This window comes from Petaurus breviceps, unplaced genomic scaffold (assembly GCF_028583685.1).
Source record: "Petaurus breviceps papuanus isolate PSGF00001 unplaced genomic scaffold, PetGlider_PUasm1.0 90823, whole genome shotgun sequence".
Classification (NCBI taxonomy): Eukaryota; Metazoa; Chordata; class Mammalia; order Diprotodontia; family Petauridae; genus Petaurus; species Petaurus breviceps.
The window spans coordinates 9,040,682-9,067,456 of NW_027187352.1; the positions used below are offsets into that span (position 1 = coordinate 9,040,682).

General features: G+C 38.8%; 1 long non-coding RNA gene across 1 annotated transcript; it reads left to right on the forward strand.

Moving 5' to 3' along the window:
• Positions 1 to 15,688: 15,688 nt before the first annotated feature.
• LOC138148310 (uncharacterized) lies at positions 15,689 to 25,237 on the forward strand. Its single transcript, XR_011165020.1, has 2 exons — positions 15,689 to 17,600; positions 24,837 to 25,237. It is a non-coding gene; the product is annotated as an uncharacterized lncRNA (long non-coding RNA).
• The last annotated feature ends 1,538 nt before the right edge of the window (positions 25,238 to 26,775 follow it).

The following is a 26,775-nucleotide window of genomic DNA, read 5'->3' on the forward strand; positions in this document are numbered from 1 at the left end:
AAAAACTTCCTCTGAATTAGAACTTTCCAAAAGTGAAATGGACTTTTTTAGGGGAGGTAGTGAACTCCCTGTCACTGGAGATCTAGCGAAAACTGGACAACCAGTTGTCAGGGACATTGTTGAGGAAATTCCTACTCAGTTTGGGACTAGACTAGATAATCAGTGATTTCCCTTCTGACTCTGAGATTCTATAAATGGCAGAGAAGGTATTCAAAGCACTTTGACATCCTTAAAGCACTCTATCATCATCAGCATCTTCTTCTTCAATAAATAATTATTACACTTAACAAGCACTTTGCAAAGTGATTAATATAAGGCCTCTTATCTGATGCTTACAACAACCCAATAAGGTAGGTGCTATTGTCCTTACTGTAAAGTGAGGGAACTGTGGCCAAGTGAAGTTTAGAGAATTGCTTAGGGACAGCTAGTTGGCACAGTGGATAGAGCATTAGGCCCTGGAGTCAGGAGGACCTGAGTTCAAATCTGGCCTCAGACACTTACTAGCTGTATGACCAAAGGCACTTAACCCCAGTTGCCTCCAACAAAAAAAAAAAACAACAGGAGAATTACCTAGCATTCACACAGCTAGTAAACATTTGAGGCAGAATTCGAATTGAGGCTTCCTGACTCCGAGGCCAACACTTTATCCACTGATCCACCTAGTTCCCTAATATAATTTTTATTATTGTTGTTGTTATCATTATATGTGATATATGTATTAGAGAGGTGCAAGTCAAGTGTTTCATGAAATATGGGGGAGAATCCTATCAAAGAGGCAGGGTTTTATGGAGGATGAATGAGTAGGCAGCTGATGCGTGCGGAACAAGGGAATCTGAGGTTACAAAAAGCAGAAAGACAGATATGTCCTAGGAACTGTCTTGCTCACAAAGAGTGTGAACGTTCATTTCAAGTTTCTTCAGGTAGAGACTGAACAGTAAGATTAAAAGTCATTAGAGGGTCACTGAAGTTCAGTGAGTAGCATTTACCAAGAAAATTGTCTTCCTACCTCTTCTCATCCACTGAATGGATTCTGTTCTCACCATAGCCTCAGCTTTTGTCTGTTAGTGTACACCATAAAAACCATCTTAGATTCTAAAGAAAGGATTATTTATGTAATTAACTCTTTATAATCACTTGGAAGAACCGGGGATGATCTTCAAGTATCTGTATGTTTGTGGTAGAGAGATTATATTTGTCCTGCTTGGCCTGGGTGGGCAGAACTGGGAACGTTGGGTGGATGTTGTAAAGAGGAAGATTTAGACTCATTGTAAAGAAATAATTAGATCTCTTCCAAACAAAATCTTAAACTTCCTAATAATGAGTACTATCTCCAAGAGGAATGGGTTGCCCCAGGAAGTAGAGAGTTCTCCCTCACTGTTGGCTTCTGGAGAGGCTGAATGAGTCCTTTCAGGGATACTGTTGAGGGGGGGTTCTGTTCAGATATAAATTGTATGAGACAATCTGTGAGATTTCTTCTATTTACAAGAGGCAGGTGGGGATGATGCAAGACTGGAATTCAGGTGGGAGATTAGGGCCAGAAATATAGCTCTGGAGAAAATGAAAGGAAGGCACCTGGATTAAGGCAGAATTTTAGTTGGGACTTAAAGTCAGGGAGACTCAGTAGTCAGAGCCAAGGAGAGGAAGCATTCCAGGCATGGAAGAAGGCCAGAGAAAATGTCCAGGGCTGAGAGGCAGATTCTCTTGTTCATGCATCAGCCAGAAAGCCAGTGTCGCTGAATCCAAGAGGACATGTCAGGAGTAAGGCATAAGAAGACTGAAAAGGTGAAGAAGCTTTGAAAACTAGGCACATCTGGGAGAACAACCAATGACAGACTTTGTGGTCAGCCATCACAGAATGAAGGCCCTGAGGACAGACTCAAAATGGTGGTGCTGTGTTCAGAGTGAACTTGGCAACTGGTGGCAAACTGAACAGAGCAAAGGACCAGGACTGAGGAAGACCTCTCTTCAAATGCAGCCTCAGACACTTAATAGCTCTTTGACCCTGGGCAATCACTTAACCTTTGTTGGCTTCAGTTTGCCCAACTGTAAAATGCAAGTGATAATAGTACCTACCTCCCAAAGTTGTCATGAAAATCAAATGAGATAATATATGTAAAGTGCTTGCACACTACTTCCTTATTTAAGTTGTATATGCATGTCAGACTTTCTTTTATATCTAGACTAGTATATTTTGCATTTGCCTTTTGTATGCTGCTAGCGTATACAACTTATTTAGTAGAAAAAAAGTTAGGGAAAAGAATAAACTAAGCTCTAATGAAAATTTGGATTTATTTTGAGGGAGGAAATTGGCTCAGACTTCTAGTTCTCTTTGTCTCACAACTTATCTGAGTATAGTTAGGAACCAAGTCCTGCTACCTGTGTTCATCTTTTTACAAAAATAAATTTTGACTTAGATCTTTTGTTTGCTTTTTACAGCACTAAAATTTTTCCCAGCATACCCCCCTTTCCCTCCAGAAAGCCACCCCATATAACAAATAGCATTTCTAAAGAGGAAAAAAAATCAACAAAACTAATCAATAATGTGCAATGTCATCACATTAGTGACACACTTTACACTCATCAGATTGTTAAGATGGTAATAGTCAATATTGGAGAGACTGTAGAAAGATAAGCACTGTACAATAATGTAAATTGTTGGTGGACTTGTAAATCAGTACAACCATTTTGGAAAACAATTTAGAATTATGCAAAAAATTTGATGAAAATGTCCATATCATTTGACTAAAACTGAATTTATCCTTCCATAGAGATCAATGATAAAAACAAAGTTCCCATATATATTAAAATATGTATAGTAGTACCTTTTGTGATAGCAAAAATTGGAAATAAAGTAAATGCCTTTAAATTGGAGAATGGCTTAAAAAAAACCCCAAATCCTTGAACCCGAGTATTATGGAATATTTGTTGTTGTCTACAAGTCTATGTTGACTTCACATCAACATCAACAGTGACTCAGATAAAAGTATAGAGAGAATGTTTATCAAATTTGCAAATGGAATGAACCTATAATGGACAGCTAATATTCTAGTTAAAAGAATAACAATTCAAAAGATCTCAGACAGGAACTATGGAATTAAGAATTGTAGAAGATGAAATTTAGTAGGTGTTAATGTGAAATATTGCATTTGAAGTAAAAAAATCAACTATAAAAATTCCAAATGAGAGAAACAAGGACAGAAGGCTGTATGTATATATGTATGTGTATATGCATATATCTATATATATATCTATAGATATACATATACATATAGCTACAGAAATGAATTTTAGTGGACTGAAAGCTCTGTATGTGCTAGTAAGATAAAGTATGGCCTCTGACTTGGTGTAGATATGTCACCCTCAGTGGGTATTAGAAGCTAATCAAGGGGACACAGGAAATACTTGGGGAATAATTTTATTATCCTACAGAAATATTCCAAAAGTCATAGTGTTAGTGAAAAAACACGTAGATTAGAAAGAATGATAAGGGAGAGGAGTGAAGCAGAAATATGTACATTTTAGCAAATATAAATCTGAAAGACAGTTAAAGCAATAGTTTTTTCTCTCTTTTTTATTTTTTACTTTACATCATTCATTTCCACAAGATTTTGTTACAAATTTTCTCCTCATTTTCCCCCTACTACCACCCCAAAACAGAGATTCCACTGAATATCCCCTCCTCCAATCTGCTCTCTCCCATATCTTCCCCCATGACCCCAACAACTTTCCAGTAGGGCACCGTGAATCTCTATGCCCCAGTGCCTGTATATTTTATTTCCCAGTTACATGTAAAATAATAATGATAATAATATATGTATATATTTTTAAACATTTGATTTTAAAACTTTGAATTCCAGATTCTTTCCCTTCCTCCCTCATCACCCACCCTTTCTGGGAAGATAAGCAATTCAATATAGGTTGTACATGTGTAACTATGCAAAGCATTTCCATAGTGGATATATTGTGAAAGACTGACTATATTTCCCTCCATCCTATCCCACCCCCCACTTGTTCTATTCTCTACTTTGATCCTGTTCCTTTTTTTTTTTTTTTTTAAGCAATTGGGGTTAAGTAACTTGCTCAAGGTTACACGGCCAGTTATTTCTGGGTGTGGTGCTGAGTGTCTGAGCCCGGGATTCGATCTCCAGGTCTTCTCAACACTGGAGCCGGTGCTCTTACTTGCTGTGCTACCTGGCTGCCCCACCTGTTCCTTTTCTAAAGTAGGTGCTTCCAACTTCCCTCCCCCCCAGCTTGCCCTCCCTTCCATCATCCCCCGTCTCATCCCCTTCCCCCCTACTCTCATATAGGGTGAGATACCCTATTTAATGTGTATGTCATTCCCTCCCTATGGCAAATTCAATGAGAATAAGGTTGACTTATTCCCTTTTGCCTTCCTATTCTTCCCCTCCATTGTAACAGTTTTCCCTTGCCTCTTCTATATGAGATAATTTACCACTTTCTGTCTCTCCCCATCTCCTTTCATTATATTCCTCTCTCACCTCTTAATTTCACCTTTTAAGTATCATCCCTTTCTATTAAATTGGTTCTGTGCCCTCTGTCTATATACACCTGTACACATATATACACACACTCACATATGTATTCATATGCCCATATACCCTCCTATATAGACATATACAGACTATTTTTAATATTCTTTTACCCTATGTCCCAGATAGCTTAGATTACAGTCATGACTTGTTCATCCTATGAATTTAGCTAAATTGGGTTTGAATATTAGAATCATAGAATAATAGAATTTTCTGGGTGGGAGTGATCTGGAAAAGATAGATCTCACAACTGACAATCATCCAGAGTTTGCTTAAAAACCTCTACTGAGATGGAATACTCTACCTCTTTAAGCAGTCCAAGTTTGGACTTTTTTTGTGCTTTTTTTTCTCACTTTGAGGGAATTCTTCCTTAAAACAAGGAAAAATTTGCCTCTTAGCAACTCCTACTCATTGCTTTTACTCTTTCTGCCTTCTGGAGATCTAAATTTATTTCTTCAAGCATGATTTAGAAAAAAAAGTGATTAATAAATAGGTGCTATCATGGAAAGAGGAACAGACTAGAGATTAGAAGACCTGTATTGGTTTCATTAGTTTGGTGATATTGGACATGTTAATAAAACCCTTAGGGGCAGCTAGGTGGCACAGTGAATAGAGCACCAGCCCTTGAGTCAGAAGGACCTGAGTTCAAATCCAGCCTCAAACACTTGACACACTTACTAGCCGTGTGAATCTGGGCAAGTCACTTAACCCTAATTGCCCATCACAAAGCAAAAAAAAAAATTTAAAATTATAAAAAAAAATAAAACCCTTACCCTCAGTTTACCTGCTTATAAAAAGGAAGCACCCATTCTTTCACTATTTACCTCAAGCATTGTTGAGAGTGAGTGAAAGAAGTGAAAACTTCTCAGACTGTACTTTAAAATCTAGTAAGGCTTTTTGTGGGAAGCAGGCCCAAATTCCCCTTCACTGGAAATCACATGATTTACAAGGACTCAAAACTCAGAGATGTAGGGAGTCACCCCTCTCCTCAGTGACACCTCAGCATAAGATATGTCAAATAAGGACAGAAGTGTTTTCTCAAATGCACATTGGGTGGTCTACTGTTTCCTTGTTCCAGTACTTGGGGTAGATTGCCATTCTTAGATTGTGAATCTGACTTCCTACCAATGGAAGAAAAGGGTCAGAAGGGGGTGGGGGAGAATTCTGTGTTAGGGCTTTATAACTTCGCCATTTCCTTTTTGTACATTGCTTCTCTTCCCTGACCATTTGTCAGGAGGGTGGCCCTTTCTTGAGATTGTAATAAACCATTCTTTTCTGCTTCCTAGCTTGAGAAACCTCTGGGTATTATTTGGGTAAGGATCTCTGTTGCATACAGTTTTGGGGTGCATGCAGGAGGATCACATGAGATAATGGATGGACATAAAGTGCTTTATAACTATGAAGAACTATAAAATATCATGCTTACATGTAATCTCAGTTTAAATAGTCCTTTTCATAAAGACTTGGGATAGTGTTACTATATCTTTAGAGAAAGGACATTAAACTTTGAGGACTTACCATTAATTTAACATAACAATAATAATTGTGATTTATTTACATGATGATTGAGGTAGAAAAGTAGAAAATGGTTTATTGAAGTTCTAATTCTGGCAAAGCTTACACATGAAACTCAATTGCTTTGTGAACATGAAAGTGATCATACTGCTTGTTGGTGGTCCATTGATCAGATAAGAAAATGTATTATTTCATGTGCAAAGAGCATGATGCATTTGCTTCCCTGAACCAGGCATGTGCTGGAACTAGATCATTCTAGAGTTGATTATTATATTTTCAGTGTGAGTATTTATACCTCAAAAATTAGGAAATAATTCAGGGCTTGATTTATTGTGTTTTTTTTTGTCTGCACTTTAAAAAGTGATGGAGAGGGGGCAGAGTCAAGATGGCAGAGTAGAAGCAGGAGCTCCCCACTGCTCTGGCTTCTACCTTCCCCAATCCATGTAAAAAGGGGACTCTGAAGAAACTTTGGAGCTGCAGAACACACAAAATGACACAGAGAAGCTAACCTCCTGCTGAGGACAGCCTGACAGGCCGGCAGGAATCGGCCAGCGCAATGCTCTGGGAGCCAAACCGAGCCCCACGCTGAGGCTTTAGCCTCAGGGTGGGCATGACCAGCCGCCAGCCAGAGGGACTCCAGATCAGCAGCAGCTGTGGCCATTTCCAGACTTATTAACACATAGATGTGAAGGACAAAGTGAGAGGTCAGAGCAGTTTGGACTTTGGGACCCAGTAAGTGGGAGTGTGTTGCTTTTGCTCCCAGGGTGAGAAGCCACTGAGACCGCAGCACAGCCAGCCAGTGCAACGTGGCAGCTTCAGCTCCTGGCCTGCAGAGTGTAGGGGGACCAAGCACCAGTCTGAGGGGTGTGATAGTAATGGCAATTAAAGATTCCCCTGTATTGGCTTGGTTTTCAAATTGATTGTATTAAAACCCAGAGTTTGTTAATCCCACCTGTGGGATGGACTTTTTGATGTGAAAAGAAAATCCTGACTGGGAGGAGCTGGTGACGTAGATTTGGAGAGACAAGAGAGAGGCGGAAGTTCTTTTTGGAAGCAGCACCTCGTGTAGAGGGAGAGACTAAGAGATTGCTGGTGGCCGCTTTGAATTGCCCTGGACTTTTGAGACCTGCCATTACTATCACAAGGGGTAATTGCTCTTGCTTTAACCTGCTTGGATCTGGATGGCAGTCTAGGGTGGAAGTCCTGGGGTGTGTGTCCAGCTTGCCAGAGTTTGTAGAGACCTCAGAGAGTGCACCCAACTAATACCTCCGGTAGCTAAGAAAACCCCAGCGTTTGGGACGAAAGCTCCCCTGTCTGCTGGCAGAGTCCTACTGTGGCAAAAAGCCCAAGGGCCAAGTGACTGAGGGGCGACAGGACCAGGCAAAGGAAACAAAGCAGACAGAAGATTCCAACATTACACTCCTATTTTGGGGACAAAAAGGAGCAAAGCATGGAACAGGAGGAAGACAGTGAAGTCAGAACTCCTGCACCAAAAGCTTCAAAGGAAAATACCAGCTGGTTACAGGCCATAGAGGACCTTAAGAAGCAGATAAGAGAAGTGGAGGAAAAATTGGGAAGAGAAATGAGAACAATGCAAGAAAATTACGAAATGAGAGTCAACAGCCTGATTGAGGAAAATAACACCTTAAAAAATAGACTAACTCAAATGGCAAAAGAGGCTCAAAAAGGCAATGAGGAGAAGAATGCCTCAAAAAGCCAAATTTGCCAGATGGAAAAAGAATCTCAAAAGATCAATGAAGAGAATCATTGCTTCAGAATTAGATTGGAAAAAATGGAAGCTAATGACTTTATGAGAAATCAAGATGCTGTTAAACAGATCCAAACAAATGAAAGAAAAGAAGGCAATGTGAAATACCTCATGGGAAAAACCACTAACCTGGAAAATAGATTCAGGAGAGATAATTTAAAAATTATTGGACTACCTGAAAGCCATGATCAAAGTAAGAACCTAGAAATCATCCTCCAGGAAGTTCTCAAAGAAAACTGCCCTGGTGTTTTAGAACCAGAGGGCAAAATAGAGGTTGAAAGAATCCACCGATCACCTCCTGAAAAAGATCCCAAAAAGAAAACTCCTAGGAATGTTATAGCCAGGTTCCAGAGTTCCCAGATTAAGGAGAGAATATTACAAGCATCCAGGAAGAAACAATTTGAATATTGTGGAAACACAATCAGGATAACCCAGGATCTGGCAGCTTCTACACTGAGGGATCAAAGGGCTTGGAATATGATATTCCAGAGGTCAAAGGAGCTAGGATTAAAACCAAGAGTCACCTACCCAGAAAAACTGAGTATCATGTTTCAGGGGAAAATATGGTCATTCAATGGAATAGAGGACTTTCAAGCATTCTTGCTGAAAAAAACCAGAGTTGAATAGAAAATTTGACATTCAGATACAAGAAGCAAGAGATGCATGAGAAGGTAAACAGCGAAAAGAAATCATAAGGAACTTTTCAAAGTTGAACTATTAACATTCCTACATGGAAAAACAATAATTGTAACTTATGAAACTTTTCTCAGTAGTTGAAGGGAATAGAAAAAAATATATATATATGTCTATATATGAGGGTATATGGGCATATGAATACATATGTGAATGTGTGTATATATGTTTACAGGTATACGTAAATAGAGGGCACAGGACCAATTTAACAGGAAGGGATGATACTTAAAAGGTGAAATTAAGAGGTGAGAGAGAAATATAATGAGAGGAGATGGGGAGAGACAGAATGGGGTAAACTATCTCATATAGAAGAGGCAAGGGAAAATGGTTACAATGGAGGGGAAGAATAGGAAGGCAAAAGGGAGTGGGTCGACCTTATTCCCATTGAATCTGGCTTGAGGAGGGAATGAAATATACACCAAATAGGGTATCTCACCCTCCAGGAGAGTAGGAGGGGAAGGGGATGAGAGGGGGGATGATGGAAGGGAGGGCAGGCTGCAGGGGAGGGAAGTTGGAAGCACCCACTTTAGAAAAGGGACAGGATCAAAATAGAGAATAGAACAAGTGGGGAGTGGGATAGGAGGGAGGAAAATATAGTCAGTCTTTTACAATGTATCTACTATGTTAATGTTTTGCATTAGCCACACATGTACAATCTATACTGAACTGCTTATTTTCCCAGTAAGGGTGGGTGACAAGGGAGGAAGGGAATGAATCTGGAATTCAAAGTTTTAAAATCAAATGTTTAAAAATATATAAATACAATTATTAATACTATTTTACATGGCAATTGGGAAATAAGATATACAGGCACTGAGGCATAGCGATCCACTGGAAAAGTTGAAAGGGGTATGGGAGAAAATATGGGAGAGAGCAGATTGGAGGAGGGGATATCCTGTGGGACTGCTATTTTGGGGTGGTGGGTAGGGGAAAAATGGGGAGAAAATTTGCAACTCAAAATCTGGCACAAATGAATGATGTAAATCAGAATTTAATAAACCATTTGAAAAATAAAAAAAAAAACAAAAAAAGAATAAAAAAAGTTATGGAGAAAATACTGATAGTGCAGATTAAACTTAAAAGTGTGTCTTATGTGCATTTTTTTCAATGAAGAACTGGTTGTTAAACATTTACCAGTACACCCTTGCCATGACCCATTCAAAGGTAAGATTGTTTTATTGTACCTTGTGGTTTCCTGATACACCTGGAAAAAAACACTTGAAATTTGTAGTAAATCTCTCCCCATAAAAAACCTTCACTTCTTAGTTGTGTCTGAAACCATGACCATAGTGTTTTCCACAGGCAATGCCATTTCATTTCTAGATCATGAATGAAACATAGAAGATGGAGTAGCCAGTTTGCTGCTCTTTGCACAATACATTCTTATCTCTTGACTCAGTACTTTTGTATTGGCTCTTTCCCACCTCATGAGTTCCCTAAAGACTCATCTTAAATACCATTTTGTTCAGTAGACCTCATCTCCACCTTTGTACATTCCTTCTTCTGATATTACTTTCCAACTATTCTGTATATGTCTTATATGTATAGTTATTTGCATGTTGTCTCCCCCATTTGAATGTGAGCTACTAGAGGGCAGGGACTGTTTTCGTCTTTCTTAAATTTAATATTTTATTTTTCCCCAATTACATGTAGAAACAATTTTAAACATTTGGCTTTTTTTAATTTTTTAAGTTCCAAATTCTTTCCCTTCCTCTCTCCCCCACCCCCACATTGAAAAGGCAAGCAATTTGATATAGGTTATACATGTGCAGTCATGCAAAACATATTTCCATGCTAATCATGCTGTGAAAGAAAACACAGATTTAAAAAACCCCAAGAAAAATAAAGAAAAAGTATCCTTCAATCTGCATTCATACTTCATAAATTTTTTCTCTGGAGATGGATAGCATTCTTTATCATTAATCCTTCAGAATTATTTTGGATCATTATATTGCTGAAAATAGCTAAGTCATTTACAATTGGTCATATGCTATTACTGTTACTGTATACAATGTTCTCCTGGTTCTGCTTATTTCACTTTGCATCAGTTCATGTAAGCCTTTCCAGGTTTTTTTTTTTTAAAGCATCCTGCTTGTCATTTCTTATAGCACAATAATATTCCGTCACAATCATATACAATAACTTGTTCAGCTGTTCCCCAATTGATAGATATTCCCTCCATTTCCAATTCTTGGCCACCAATAAAAGAATTTCTATAAATACTTTTTGTACATGTAGTTCCTTTTCCTTTGTGTTTTAATCTCTTTGTAATAAAGATCTAGTAGTTTATTGCTGGGTTAAAGGGAAGGTGTGGTTTTATAGCCCTTTGGGCATAGTTCCAAATTGCTCTACAAAATGGTCAAATCAGCATACTACTTCATTAACAATGCACTAGTGTCTTAATTTTCCCACATCCCTGCCAACATTTGTCATTTTCCTTTTCTGTTATAGTAATCAATCTGATAGGTGTGGTAGCTATTTTAATTTACATTTCTCTAATCAATAGTGATTTAGAACATTTTTTTCCTATGACTAGAGCTAGGTTTGATTACTTTGTCTGAAAACTGCCTTTAATCAGTTCAGGAATGGCTCTTTTTTCCATAAATTTGACTCAGTTCTCTGTTGTTATCAGAGAATTTTGCTGTAATTTTTTTTCCACATTTATGATTACTATGTATTTCTCTCCCTCCTATTTTCCCACTTTTTATCTTACTCTCTCTCCTTTCACCTTGTCCCTTCTCAAAAGTGTTTTGCTTCTGACTTTTACCTTCCCCAATCCATCTTCCCTTCTATCTACCTCCCCGTTTTCTCTTATGCCCTTCCCCTCCTACTTTCCTGTATAAGATAGATTTCTATACCCAACTGAGCATGTATGTTATTCCTCTTTGAGCCAATACTGAGGAGAGTAAAGTTCATGTACTCTTCCCCCATTCACCTTTCCCATCTTCCCTTCCACTGTTAAAGTTCTTTTGTGCCTCTTTGATGTGAGATGATTGACTTCATTCTACTGTTCCCTTTTCTCTTCTCCCAATGCATTCATCTTTTTTGCTGCTTAATTCTATTTTTTAAAGATAATTATTGGGGGCAGCTAGGTGGCACAGTGAATAGACCACTGGCCCTGGAGACAGGAGGACCTGAGTTCAAATCTGGCCTCAGACACCTAACACAAATAAAACTAGCGTGTGACCTTGGGCAAGTCACTTAACCCCAATTGCCCTCCAAAAAGCAAACAAACAAAAAAGATAATTATCCCATAATATTCAACTCACACCCATGCCCTCTGTCTGTGTCTATTTCTTCTAACTGCCCTAATAATGAGAAAGTTTTAGGAATTACAAGTATCATTTTCCCATGTAGGAATGTGATCAGCTCGACCTTATTGAATCCCTTATCATTTCTCTTTCCTATTTACCTTTTTATGTTTCTCTTGAGTCTTGCATTTGAAAAATCAAGTTTTCTCTTCAGCTCTGGTATTTTTATCAGGAATACTTGAAAGTCTTCTTTTTCATTGAATGTCCTTTTTTCTATTCAATTTTGCTGGGTAGGTGATTCTTGGTTGTAATCCTAGCTCTTTTCCCCTCTGAAATATCATATTCCAAGCCCTCTAATACTTTAATGTAGAAACTGCTAAGTCTTGAATTATTCTGACTGTGGCTTCACGACATTTGAATTATTTCTTTTTGTCTGCTTGCAATATTTTCTCCTTGACCTGGGAACTCTGGAATTTGGCTCTAATATTCCTGGGAGTTTTCATTTTGGGATCTCTTTCAGGAACCTACTTGTGGATTTCTTCAAATTCTATTTTACCCTCTGGTTCTAGATATCATGGCAGTTTACCATGAAAATTTCTTGAAAGATGATATCTAGGCTCTTTTTTTTTATCATGGCTTTTGGGTAGTCCAAAAATTCTTACATGATCTCTTCTTGATTTATTTTTTCAGGCCAGTTGTTTTTCCAATGAGATATCTTACATTTTTTAAATTTTTCATTATTTGGGATTTTATTATTTCTTGATGTCTTATAAAGTCATTAGTTTTCACTTGTTCAGTTCTACTTTTTTTTTCAAAGTAATTAGGGTTAAGTAACTTGCTCAAGGTTACACAGCCAGGTGTTTCTGGGTGGGCCTGGATTCGATCCCAGGTCATCCTGACTCTGGGGCCAGTGCTCTTACTCTCTGTGCTACCTGGCCGCCCCTCAATTCTACTTTTTTAAGGAGTTCTTTAGTGAATTTCTTTCTTCAGTGAATTTTTGTACATCTTTTTCTGTTTGTCCAATTCATCTGTTCATTGAATTCCTGTGCCTATTTTTTTACCATTTGGCGTATTTTGTTTTTTAATGTGTCATTTTCTTCAGTATTTTTTTGTGCCTCCTTTACCAAATTGTTGACTCCTTTTTCATGATTTTCTTGCATTACTCTCATTTCTCTTCCCAACTTTTCCTTTCCTACTTGATTTTTAAAATTCTTTTGGGGCACTTCCATAACCTGAAACCAATTCATATTTTTCTCTGAAGCTTTAGATGTAGCAGTTTTTACTCTATCATCTTCTTCTAAGTTTGTGTTTTGATCTTCCCTGCCACCATAGTAACTTTCTACACTTAGAATTTTTTTTTAACTATTTGCTCATTCAGGCTATTTCTTGACTTTTACCTCTATGCTAAAATGGGGTTCTGGTGTGGAGGGGGCAATATCCTAAACTTCAGTGTTTTTTGTGCAGCTGTTTGTAGAGATAATTCTGGGGATCTGTAAGTTTTTGGTTCTTCCAAGGTAGAAGAATTCTCTCTTTAGAGAAACTTCTGTTTACTACTCTCCTAGACTGTGCTCCTGTCTTTGAATGACCACAGGCACTATTTTCTGTCCTGGAATTGTGACCAGGGACCCACTCTCCTGTGGCTTCAAGCTCTGATGTGCTAGTGGTTCTCTTCACCCTGGCCCTGAGACCTAGAACTGTGATCTAGGACTATGACCTGGATCTGAGTGTGGACAATGCAACAGAGTCCTGCCCATGCTGCCAGCAAAGGGACCCCTGCAATCTCCTTCTGACCAGCTGTCTGACCCCCTTACTGTCTGTGGACTAAAAAGTTTGAAACTGCCACTGGTGCTGTTGATTCAGTCACCCCCAAGCCTATTGCTGGTTTTCTGGGGCTTGGCCTGCAGTAGACTGTGTTCCACTTTCACTCTTGTGCAACAGACCTTTCTGCTGCCTTCTAAGTTGTCTTGGGCTAGAAAATTGCTTCACCCCATCCTTTTGTGGGTTCTTATGCTCTGCATTATTTAAAGTTGTTGGGAGGTGTTTAGGAGACAGCTTAGGTGAGTCCCTTCCTTTCCCTACATCTTGGCTCTACCCCTGTTTTTGTCTTTTTTTATATCCCCAGTGGATAGGAGGCAATTATTCACCACGTAACATTATTAGCCCCCAATCCCTGTGCTCATTTTAGCCTGCTAACCAGAAGACAGATTAATTAGAAGCTATTTAATCAAATAACAAATAATTTGAGAAGAAAATATTTCCTTTCTTGCATGTATGGGATATGCTCTCCCATGGGTACTACTATACCACCAGTGGGAAAGAACACACATGTAGAGAACATGTGTGACCAGGGACATATTCAGGGAATACTTATTGCTAAGGGACCCATAAAGAGAGGACATTCATCCACTGAGATAAGCCTCAATCCCAAGATTGTCTTTCACTGTCATGCAAATAAACCCAGGTTAAGAGGAAGTGTTATTATATATACACCAATAAACCCCCCTGACTTCTGCACTGAGAAGTCCTCTGGTAGTATCTAGTATTAAACCTTGCTTGTTTCTCTATAATAAAATACTCAAATAAATGTGGGCATTCCTTTCAGTGCTGAAGATTACATCATATCCAGGGATGTCCATCCTTTGTGACACCTGTCCATGTCCTACTATAAGTCTGCCACAAGGGGCCCACTCATTTTGCCAGGCACTTTTTTCATTTTCCTCTAATATCATGAAGATACCAGTGAAGTGCTGGGCTGTCTGCTTATTATGTCACACACTCACCATGTGACCAGCCCTTCTTTCTTTTATTTTTTAAACAAACAAATTATTTCTATAACAAGTTCCTTATTATATGTTGCAACCTACTCAACATATGGACTAAAAAGAAAAGAAATATGGAAAAGATCTACAAAGATTTTTATAACAATTGTTTTTTATTGTCAAGAATAGTAGCATCAATCAACACTTGTATTCTAACAACATTATCCTGGATATGCTTTTGCCCACCTCCATCTCCCAAATATGCATATAGGGGTAAAAATGTAAAAAGAATAAAGACTAGGAAAAGTAACAGCAGTAGGCCAAGTGTGCATAGTAGAGGTCTGTTCTGGAGGTTTTACAATTATTGAGAGTATAGAGGGATTGATTCACTAGAATTAGAACAGGACAAGGAAAGATTAAAGGAGATTACATAATTGGTAGATGATAACCATTAGCCAGATTTTCTTCTTAGGGAGCTAATACAGAAATCAAGAAAACCAATACAGATGCCACTTTCCACCTAATGGAAAATAGCTGAAGATCTGTGCCTCTAAGGGAATAGGAATAATCCTAAGGAAAGTAACATTTGGATTTATCCACCACTAGATGCAGCCCTACAGTGCACAGTAGCCCAGGCCCTGCCCCCTCTCCCATTTTGAAAATCTATTTGCACATGTAAGGCTCTTGATCATACTCGGAGGTTGATAAGACAAAATCTTGGACAGCAGCCACATCAGAGATGGAGCCTAGGATGACTTGAGAAAATCTATTATTATTTCACTTTCCTAATGCCAGAGGGATAACCCTCAGCCACTATGAAGGAGCCAAATGTAACAACAGTCTACAACATGTCTTGGCAGAGGGAAAACATGGACACATACATAGCTCCCTGGTCACTTTCCTAGGTGTCAATATTCTGGGGGACAAATGCTTTCCTAAACAGCAGACAGTTTTATTACTACTGATAGTAAGCTTTCTTTTCCTTCTTAAATATGCCACCTCATAATTATGGTGCAATACAGTTAGGCTTTAAAAAAATTGGGTGTTTTCCCTTGCCAGAGTACTGACTAAGCCAGCAGCTATCTCACCTCCGCCCCTGGCCATGGTGCTGACAGTTACATGTTTCTTCCTGGGTTCTAATCATGAGGAGATGGGTGTTTTTTTTTTGTGTGTCTTCAGGACAGAAGAGGTTCTTCACAGGTTTCTGCTTGTTTATAAGCAGGGCTAGATGGAATCAGGGGTATATCTTCAGCTAGTTAAGTTACCACGGGTGGCAACTATAGATGAGAATTGCCTGCAGTTTAATCAGTAGGCAAAGAGTTTATAGATTGTCATCTAAGATTATGTTCTGAACCCCTTTTGGGTCTAGAAACAGAAGAAGTAGTCACAAAAAATATAGTCTCCTCACATCTACATGGTAATGTAAGGCAAAAATAACCCACAGACCATAAGCAGGTATGTACAAACTTAAAACTTGAAGACATTAATCTTTGAGGATAAAACCAAAAGGTATATTATCAGGGGTTTGTTTGTTTGTTTTTTCCTCAGTCCACATAGACCAATATAATAAATAACAATAGTGAATGTAAAGTATTTTTGCAAACCTTTAAGAATTATATAAATATCAATTTATTATTAATAATAACATTTTTACAGCATTTTAAATTTTACAAAGCTCTTTGCTCACAATAATTCAGCAAAATAGGTAGTAAACAGATGAGGGAACAGAAAGGTTAAGCAACTTGCATGAATCACAAAATTAGTAAATGTTAGAACTGGAACTCAAACCAGGGCTCTGTTGACTCCTAGTCCACTGCTTAATACACCCATTATTATCTCCCTCTAAGCACCATGAAATCAGAAACAATATTTTACCTAAATTTTGCATCTCCCCCAGCACCCAGTACAGTGCTTTGTACAAAGTATGTACCTGATAAATACCTGTTGAATTGAATTATAACTCACATTTATATAGTACCTTGAAGTTTACAAAGTGTTTTCCTACTAACAATACTATTAGGAAGGTAGTACAAATATTATCCCCATTTTAGAAATGAGGAAAATGAGGTTTAGAGAATGTAAATGACTATCTGAGGCTCAAAAATCTATTAAAGTGCTAATGCCAGAATTTTAACAATCTCTTTTAATGCCAAATCCAGTAACTTTCCATTGTGTTGTATTGTAAAGAGTTTGGTGTCCGTTGGTGCATTCTACATTTGTAGTGCCCTACTGCTAAATGTGGGATAGTTAGGTGGCATAGTGGATAGAGTGCCAGGCCCAGAGTCAGGAAGACCCATTTTCCTGAGTTCAAATCTGGCCTCAGACACTTATTAGCTGTGTGACCCTGGGCAATTCACTTAACCCTGTTTGCCTCAGTTTCCTCATCTGTAAAATGAACTGGAGAAGGAAATGGCAAATGACTCCAGCATCTTTGCCAAGAAAACCCCAAATGGGGTTATAAAGAGACAGACATGACTGAAATAACTAAACAATAATAACTGCTAATGAGTGTTTGTAGAACTTGTTTGGGTCTACCATCTATTCAAGACCACTACTCATCAGCTCCCATTTCCAACAAGATCTCTTCCTAACCTTGTCAGGATTAACATACAAGGCATACTAAGGCAACTCATACTAAGGCAAAAGGACATTTTCTCAAAACAGGATGCATAATAAGTAATGAGGAATTAACATAAAAAGCAGACACTGCTGCTGGTATCCTAAAACTATCTGGTCCCATACTCCCAGTACTGGGAAGGAAGGGATGAGTCCCTTATCTTTGCTCCCTATGCTGCCTTATCATTAGCAGATGGCTACAAGTTAGTACAGAATTTATGTCATAACTTGCCCAAGAGATGGCTTCAGGAGCCTCAAGTTCTGACAGTTTCTTTGCATAAAAAGTATTGCATCTCAGCAGAACTTCGGGGCTTTCTTTGCATGCAAACCATGGTTTCTTAATGTGGGAATTATAGCTAAGTAGAAGCCTACAGTCATTGCTTCCTGACACAAACGATACTTCCACTTCAAAGTCCAAACAGCAGAAAATACTGATGCCTTAATAACTGTAAGTAGCACCTCATGATCAAAGAGAAACCCTCTGGCAGTATTGCCAGTCATACATCTCACCCTGTGGCTCCTAAGTCTTTCCCATATCTACTACTTCCATTTTTCTCTAACTTCCTCTTCCTTTTCAGCCACTTAAACTTTCTTATATCTTATCTTTCAGCTTTATTATGAAACTTTATGATCTGAAGCAATAGGTTCAACAAAATCAGGGTGGCTATCAATGCCCTTTAGAACACAGATTATATCCCAATTCCAGGGGCAGACAGATCTAGAAAAGGGAGTAGGTAAGTGCTGGATTGCCATTGCCATGAAGATTAGGGATAGGGGAAAATGAAAACAAGTCAGAAATTAGGCACAGCATCTCATACCACACACCAAGATAAATGCAATATGGCTGTGTGATTTAGACAAGGGATATCATAAGTAAATTAGTGGAGTATAAAAGAAATTACTTGTCAGATATATGAAGAGGCAAACAGTTTATGACCAAACAGAAGGTTCATAGCAGGTAAAATAGATAATTTCAATTATGTAAAATTAAAAGATTTTTGCACAAACAAAACCAACGCAGCTAAAATTAGAAGAAAAGGGGCGGCTAGGTGGCGCAGTGAATAGAGCACCAGCCCTGGAGTCAGGAGTACCTGAGTTCAAATCTGGCCTCAGACACTCGACACACTTATTAGCCATGTGACTTTGGGCAAGTCACTTAATCCCAATTGCCCTCAAAAAGCAATAAATAAAATAAAATTAGAAGAAAAGCAAGAAATTGGGGGAAAATCTTTGCCACAAGTTTGTCTAATAAAGGTCTCATTTTTAAGATACATATGGAACTGAGTCAAATTGCTACAAAAAAATCCATTCTTCAATAGACAAACAGTCAAAGGATATGAATGGGCAGTTTTCAGGAGAGGAAATCCAAGCTATCAATAAACATATTTTTAAAATGTTGTAAATCACTAATAATTAAAAAAATTAAAATTAAAACAATTCTGAGGTACAACCTCACTTATGTCAGGCTGGCTAAGATGACCAAAAAAAGGGAAATAACAGACACTGGAGGAACCATGAGAAAATAGCTACTCTAATGCATTGTTAGTGAAGCTGTGAACTAGAAAGCTCACATTCTGGAAAGCAATTTTAAACTCTGTCCAAAAAGCTACTTGGTTGTACATATTCTAGCAAAACCATTATTAGTTCTATACCTCAAAAAGATCAAAAAAGAGGAAAAGGACCCATTTGTTTTTTATTTTATTTTATTTTATTTTGCTTTTTGGAGGGCAATTGGGGTTAAGTGACTTGCCCAAGGTCACACGGCTAGTTTTTTTGTGTTAAGTGTCTGAGGCCGGATTTGAACTCAGGTCCTCCTGACTCCAGGGCCAGTGCTCTATTCACTGCGCCACCTAGCCACCCCAAAAGGACTCGTTTGTACAAAAATATTTATAGCAGTTCTTTTTGTGGTAGCAAAGAATTGAAAATTTAAGGGATACCCATCAATTGGGGAATGGCTGAATAAGTTATGGTATATGAATATGATGGAATACTATTGTGCTGTAAGAAATCATGAAGGGGAGGGTTTCAAAAAATATCTGTTAAGATCTGTTGAACTGATACAAAATGAAGTGAGCAGAATCAGGAGAACAATTTATACAGTAACAGCAATATTTTGAAGCTAATAAACTTTGGAAGACAAAATAATTCTGAGCAATAAATGACCAACCACAATTCCAAAAGATTCATGATGAAACATTCTGTCCATCTCCAGATAGAGAGTAGATGTACCCAGTGTATAGATTGAAGCATATTTTTTCTCTTTCTTTCTTCTTCTTGTTTTTTTTTCTAACATGATAAATGCAGGAATTTGCATTACATGATTATGCATATTTGTAATGACATTTTTTCCTTCTCAGTGGGAGGGAAGAGAGAGAATTTGGAACAGAAAAAAAAGAATAAAAAATTGTCTGCTTTTGAAAAAAGTACACAGGTAAAGAAAGAAGAGAAAGAAGGAAGGAAAGAAAAAAAGGAGAAAGAGAAAAATGGAAGTCCGCTTTGGAGGTGATATTAGGGCTCTGCAAAACTGGAATGGGGAGAAGTAGAAAGGAAACTGGTACTCGTGGTAGAGGGGGGCAAGTGACAAACATATTTTAGGGGAAATTTTCATATTATAATGCTTTGTTCACATACAAGCTTTTGTCTGAAGAGTATCAAGTACTAGACAGATGGGGAGAAACTAAGGCACAGAAAAAATGTAAATAAGCATTGGAAACCTACACCAAGGTTTTTCAGTAAATCTTCAGAGTCGGAAGTGTTTGGGGTATGGAGACCCTAACCCAAACTGACTACTTGGAGACCTCTCAAAGTGAAGCTAGAAAGATTTATTAGAATCTCACGAGAAGCGGGTGGTCCAGTCTCCAGGACAGCACCGAGAGAGAGGAGGCCACCATACAGAAGCTAAAGCTAGGTTAAATAAGCCAGGGTTATGAATATTAACATAATTATTACTAATGAGGCTCTAATCTTGTTGGATAATATACATAATACATGAAGTCTATTACACAAGTGCAGTAACAACCTTAGAATACTAGACCCCTTTTCAGTCTACCCTTGATACATTCTTATCTGGACTTGAGGGTCTCAAGGCTACTGTCTATTCCTTGATTGGTCAAATCCACCTGCTGCTGCCAGCTCCTTCCATTCTTCATTATTTTTAGTATTATCTATGAGTTTTTGTCTGAGAACCAGGGCCTGAGCTTCTTCCCAAGGTTACTGCCTGTCTCCCTCTTATCAGTAGTCTCGTTCAGCAATTCTTGCAGTTCTATAGAAACTTAACTCTTTTATGGCAAACTGGGTGAAGGGAGGGGGGCTGACTAGAATAGGGCAACTATAAAGAAAGATTTTTAAAGTTTCAAAATCACATAATTTCTAGAAAAATGGAAACTTAGGCCTAAGGCCTAAGGACCTACTTACTATAACAGTCTCTGAGAAATCACATTTTACCTTTCCCAAGCAGAAAGTCTGCTGCTTTTGTTTGCCAGTGCTATTCTCTACTCAGGTGATTCACAAAGTGTGGTTTGAACACCCCTGATTATTCTACAAGGGGGTTCTCCAGGTGGTTGGTGTGTGGATTCACAAAATGTGTGGCTTGTTCAAACTAGTGACTTCTTTTTTTTTTTTGGAGGGGGGCAAGGCGGGGCAATTGGGGTTAAGTGATTTGCCCAAGGTCACACAGCTAGTAAGTGTTAAGTATCTGAGGCTGGATTTGAACTCAGGACCTCCTGACTCCAGAGCTAGTGCTCTATTCACTGTGCCATCTAGCCACCCAAACTAGTGACTCCTTTAGCCCAATAGTTAAAAGTTAGACTGAATTATCTCTAAGGTCCCTTCTGGCTCTAAATCCTGTAGATCTTTAATGCTTTGATTTCATGTTCCTAGGATCTTCTGACTCTTGTTAATGACTAACATTCAAAAATCTAACAATGATTATTCAAGCAAGAACAGATGTTGAAATTTTTTTTAAAAATCGTTATATTTTACAGTGGTAAGAAAAAGAGGATAATGTAATTTGCTTATATATTGATCTCCAGATTTCAAAGTTTAGTGACTTCTACCCTAGACCATAGGCAACAAGATTCATTACAAAAGACTGCATAGTTGAGTCAATGCAAAACAAGTTGGAGAATCTCAGAATTTCAGAGCTAGTCTAACTGTATCTCTATTTTTATATTGGTCCTGACAAGGGTTCTTCTAGTCTCCTCTTAAAGATGCCCAGCAATGAGGTGTGGTTTTTTTGGGGTGTTCTGGGGAGATAGATAAGTCAACCTGCTGTGACACAACACTCATCACACTCGTTTTGCTAGTATTTGACTTGCAACATGCAAATATTCCATTTAACTAATGGAGAATCTTACCCAGGTGTTTCCCCTCTTTCATTGCCTAGGAACTATCACCAGGAGTTCATTTAGTTTACCCGTCTAGATTGCTTTGATAGAGAGAAACCAGCACTTTTGTGTTGGCCATGCTACTTGGAGTATTGTCCTTTGATCTGGAAGTTTTGGTATTATGCCTGTGGGATTCTTCATTGGGAGTTTCTTCCAGGAGGCGACCTGTGGATTCTCTTGATTTTCACTTTGCCCTCTGATTCTGATAGGTCTAAGCAATTTCCTTTCATGATTTCTTGAAATATGCTGTCTAGGTTATTTTTTGGTCTTGATTTTCACATAGTACAATGATTCTTAATTTGTCTCTCACTTTTCTGTTTTCCAGATCAATTTTTTTTTAATATAAAATACATTACATTCTTTCCATGTTTAACTCTTTGGCTTTTAAAATTTTTTGTGCTCTCTCATGGAGTCATTAACTTCTGTTTGGTCCATTCTAATTGTCAAGGAATCTATAGGGTTTTACACCTCTTGTACTAAGATGATTCTCTTTCCAAGTCTTTCCTTCAAAACTTTTATTTCTTTTCCTTTAGCATTCTTAATTTCCTTATAAAATAATTTTTAACTTTCAAAACCCTCTTTATTATTTTTTTCAGGAATTCTTGTTGAACTTATTTCTAAGCTCTGTTTTTCTCTGAGACTTACATCTTGTAGTTATTTTGGAGTAATTTTCTTCTTCTAAGACTATCTTAAATATTCCTGTTACCATAAGAGCTCTTTACGGTGGGTAGAAGTTTTTTGTTGTTGTTAGTTACTCATTCTTCCAGCATTACTTCTTGAATTGGGACTTTGTTTTAGGTGCAGACTCTGTGCACTTTTGAAAAGAATGTTTGAATCTTGTATGGTGCTGATTGGTATTTTCCGAGGGTCAGACTAATGTTTTCTCTGAGTATGGTGTCCTGTGCTCTTCAAGGATATCAGTGGTGGTTCCGTCTGCAGACTTGGAAACTTTTGGTGGGCCCAAATAGATTTGATCTAGGTCAGAGTTCGATTGCTGCCCTCCTGGTGTGAGCTTTGCAGGCAGACCTTAGTTTGGGTCTGGGCAACAAAAAAGTCGGCTGCCTCTGGTCGGAGCTACAGTAAATTGCTGCTGGTCTCAGCCCTTTATCAGTTAGTTGGAAGGTTCTATAGGTTTAGAGCAAAAGATCTTCAGGTTTCCTCCTCATCTGAGTTTCTTGCTCTGATCACTCAGCTGCAGGCCTCAGGCTGGACTATGGGGCCTAACTCTGAGATTTCACTTCAGGGACACAGCATGTATAGCTCTTGCTTGATTCTCTGTTCCTGCTCCTTGCTTAGTATACGGCCTCAGGCCTGGAATGCTCCTCATCATCTTAGCTGGTCATCCCTGGCACAGGACTCCTCAGTTTATACGATATCTGTGACCCAGCTTGTGGGTATGAGTGACAGAACTGCTGCTTGGCTTCTGTTGCTGTTCCTTGTACAGTGTCGGGCCCATACCCCCTGGATTCCAGACTACTTCTCACCTTCCCATAGAGTCACAGGCTGTTCACTCCCTGTGCTGGAAGTCTCTGCTGTGTGGCTCCTGTAGCTCCTTATTACTTCCAGAATCAAATAGAGAATTCTCTATCAGCGCTTAATGTCCTTTATAACCTGGATGCTTCCTTTTCCCCAATATTCTTACACTTTACACCCTCCTGAATATTCTACAGTTTAGTGACACTGGCTTTTTTGCTGTTCCTCACACTGGACACTCCATCCCCTGACTGTGCATTTGTAGTGGCCCTCCCCCATGCTCTCCCTTCTCACCTCTGCCTCGTGGCTCCCTGGCTTCATTCAAGACTCAGCTCGAATCCTGCCTTTTGCAAGAGGCCCATCCTGGTTCTTCCTTCCACTAGTGCCTTCCCTCTGAGATTATCTCCCTTTTTTCCCCGTATATATCTTGTATGTGCATAGTTATTTACATGTTGTTTCTTCCATTAGCTTGTGAGCTCTTTGAGGGAAGGGACTGTTTTTGTCATTATTTGTATCTCTGGCACTTAGCACTGTGTCTGACATGTTGTTGTTTGTCCTTCGTTCTGGAAGAGTATCAGGGAGGTGATGTCATGACATGCAAGTGACTTGGATTGAAATGAGGCAGGTGCAAAGTCACCAACCTCACTTTCTCCTCCAGACTCATCTGGGTTCAGTGGCAAGATCAGGGTGACTAGAGACAGCCCTGGCATATTGTAAGGTCTTAGTAAATGCCTATTAACTTAGTGACAGGTTGTGAGGGTCAAACAAGATAACTTATATAAAGTGCTTTACAAACATTAAAGGTCTATGTAAATGTTCTTTATGATTGTGATCATGATTATATAGTTTTAAAATATCTGGGCCTCAAAATTAAAATTCATAGTACATTTCTGAGTCCCAGGAAATGGCTCATATACTGTGGGTAGTGGAGAAGGGAGAATTCAGTCTGTCACTTCTTTTCTTGGCTGTTGTTTAAAACCCAATAAGTCTCTGGAATAGCTCAATTGTTTTAAGCTTGGGAAATCTACAGTGTAGGTGTGTGTTTTGCCTTTTAAAAAACTCCAGCAAACCACAATTAGGAACATCCCCACCAAAACTCCAACTACTTCAGAAAAAGAAAAGGGCCTATTTAGTCAAATTCCTCTCAATTTGACTAATGCACTGTTCTCAGAAAGGTCTAGCCAAATACCAAGTTTCAAGTGTTTTTGTTCTACTATTGTTGAGTAATTGGTCAGCAAAAGCAATCCAGAGAGTTCTCATTTCCCTCCTGTTGTTTCGAAAGTGCCAGATGGAGCCTTGTCCAAACTTTCACACACGCTCCCACTCTCAAAGCAATTTCTCTTGGGCTTAAGAGAGAGAGTGACAAAAACATTACATCTGGGGTCAAAGACAGATTCATGTGTTGGCTCCACCATTTACTAGCTCTGTGATTTTAGTCAAGTTCCTTCCACTTTCTGGACCTCAGTGTCTTTCTTTGCAAAATGAGGGGGTTGGAGATCAGGTGCCTTTTGCAACTATGGCTAGGATAAAAAAGGGATTGCTCTAGCAAAGCCAGTGTAACTTGGATTTTCAACATGCTTAGTTTGCTAAACATGGAGCCCATTATGTTCCTAACAGGTGGGTGGGAAGTAGGCACCTTAATTGGCTCTCTTTGTCTTTAAAGTAGCTCAACCAAGCTGTTTGCTCTCTTTTCTGTCATCATTTGGCTGTGTTCCCAGCTTCTGTGCCCAATTGGAAGCCATGAACTGAAACAGGGACAGGGGAAGGGATTCTCCTTCCTTAGAAATGGACTGAGGGTGTTTCTGCTTTGTGTTATTTGTCCTCAGCTTCAGGTGTTTGAGGTGATCTCCACTGAACTGGGAGTTCCATTCATGGAGACCTTAGAGCCTGGAGCCAAGATTGCAGGTGGGGTGGTGCAGTAGCTGCCGTTTCAACATGGAAACCCAAAGAAGACAGAGTGTCCTGGACTCGAGTCCAAGAAGGGTTTTGGCCTGGGACTTGGTACTGTGCTCTAAGGGAACCAAGATAAAATGTGAACCTAATCCCTTTCCCCGCTCTAGAGACTGAAGGCAAAGAGGGAAGAAGATTGTCTCCCACACATTGAAGGAAGTGTGTTTGAATATTTGTGATTATCTTTTGAAGTCATTATTCCTCTTTGTAAAAGTTCCACTGTGTTAAACTAGTATAAGAAGGGAAGCTGTCAAATTAAAAAAAGATTTGCATCAAATATCTCTGCTAATGGTCTGATATCCAAGGGATATAGGGAACCAACACAAATATAAAAGAACAAAGGCCATTCCTTAATAGATCAGTAGTCAAAGGACATGAACAAACAGTTCTCAAAGAAGAAATGGTCAAACTATTAATAGCCATGTGAAAGACTGTTCCAAGTCACTAATAATAAGAGAGAGCCAAATCAAAAGAACTTTGAGTTTTCACCCTATATTCAACAAAATGACAAAGATGACAAATAATTGGAATAGTCAGCATGGGAGGGCAATGGAAATAAAGGCACATGAATACACTGTTGGTGGGTGGGGATGTGAATTCTGCAAAGCAATTTTAAATTATGCTAAAAAATGACTAAAATGTCAATGTTTTTTGACTCAAAGATCTGACTGCTAGGCATATAACCCAAGGAGGTTAAAAACAGACACAAAGGTCCTAACATACCAAATTGTTTATAACAGCACTTTTTGTTTTTTTTAGTCATGTCTGACATTTTAAGATCCTATTTGGGATTTTCCTGGCAAAGATACTACAGAGATTTGCCATTTCCTTCTCCAACTCATTTTACAGATGAGGAAACTGAGGCAAACAGGGTTAAGTGACTTGCCCATGGTCACACAAGTAGTAAGTGTCTGAGGTGAGATTTGAACTCAGATCTTTCTGACTCCAGGTCCCTTGCTTTAGCCACTGTGCCACCTAGCTGCCCTCACTTTGTATAATAGTAGAGAAGTGGAAACGAAATGGACGTCCACTGATGTATGCATTAGGAGGGGTGTAGTTTCCAGGAATAGGGAGGTGATTGTGCCATTGTACTTGACACTCTTTAGCCATCATTGTGTTCAGTTCTGGCTGCCACATTTCATAAAAGGATTGATAACATGGAGATTGTCCAGAGGGGATCTGCCAGAATGGTGAAGGGCCTTGAGTCCATGAAATGTAAGGATTGAACCAGCCAGATGTAGCCTGGAGAAAAGAAGACTGGGTGGGGTGGAGGGGGGTGGGAAGGAGGAGGGAAGAAAAAAAGGGGAAAAAAAGAAATTTACATGATAACTTTGTTGCATTTTTGGAGGAAACAGCAATTGTACATGGTAGATTTGCAGTTTCATGTGCAATCATCTTTTTTATTGTACTGTGTTATGGAAATGCTTGTTTTGTTCTGTGAATTTAATATTAAAAAAAAAGAATTTGAAGGGCTATCACAGGGAAGGAGTAGACTTGTTTTGTTTTGTCCTAGAGGGACAAATCAGGAGTAGTGAGTGGCTAATTTAAGCTTGATATCCTCAGAAAAAGCTTCTTCTTCTTTTTTTTTTTTTTTTGCTTTTTGGAGAGCGATTGGGGTTAAGTAACTTGCCCAAGGTCACACGGCTAGTTTTTGTGTGTGTATGCTAAGTATCTGAGGCCATATCCGAACTCAGGTCCTCTTGACTCCGGGGCTGCACTCTACTCACTGCGCCACCTAGCCACCCTGCAGAAAAAGCTTCTTAACAATGAAAATTGTCCAAAAGTAGAATGGTCTGTCCTAAGAGGTGGCAGGTT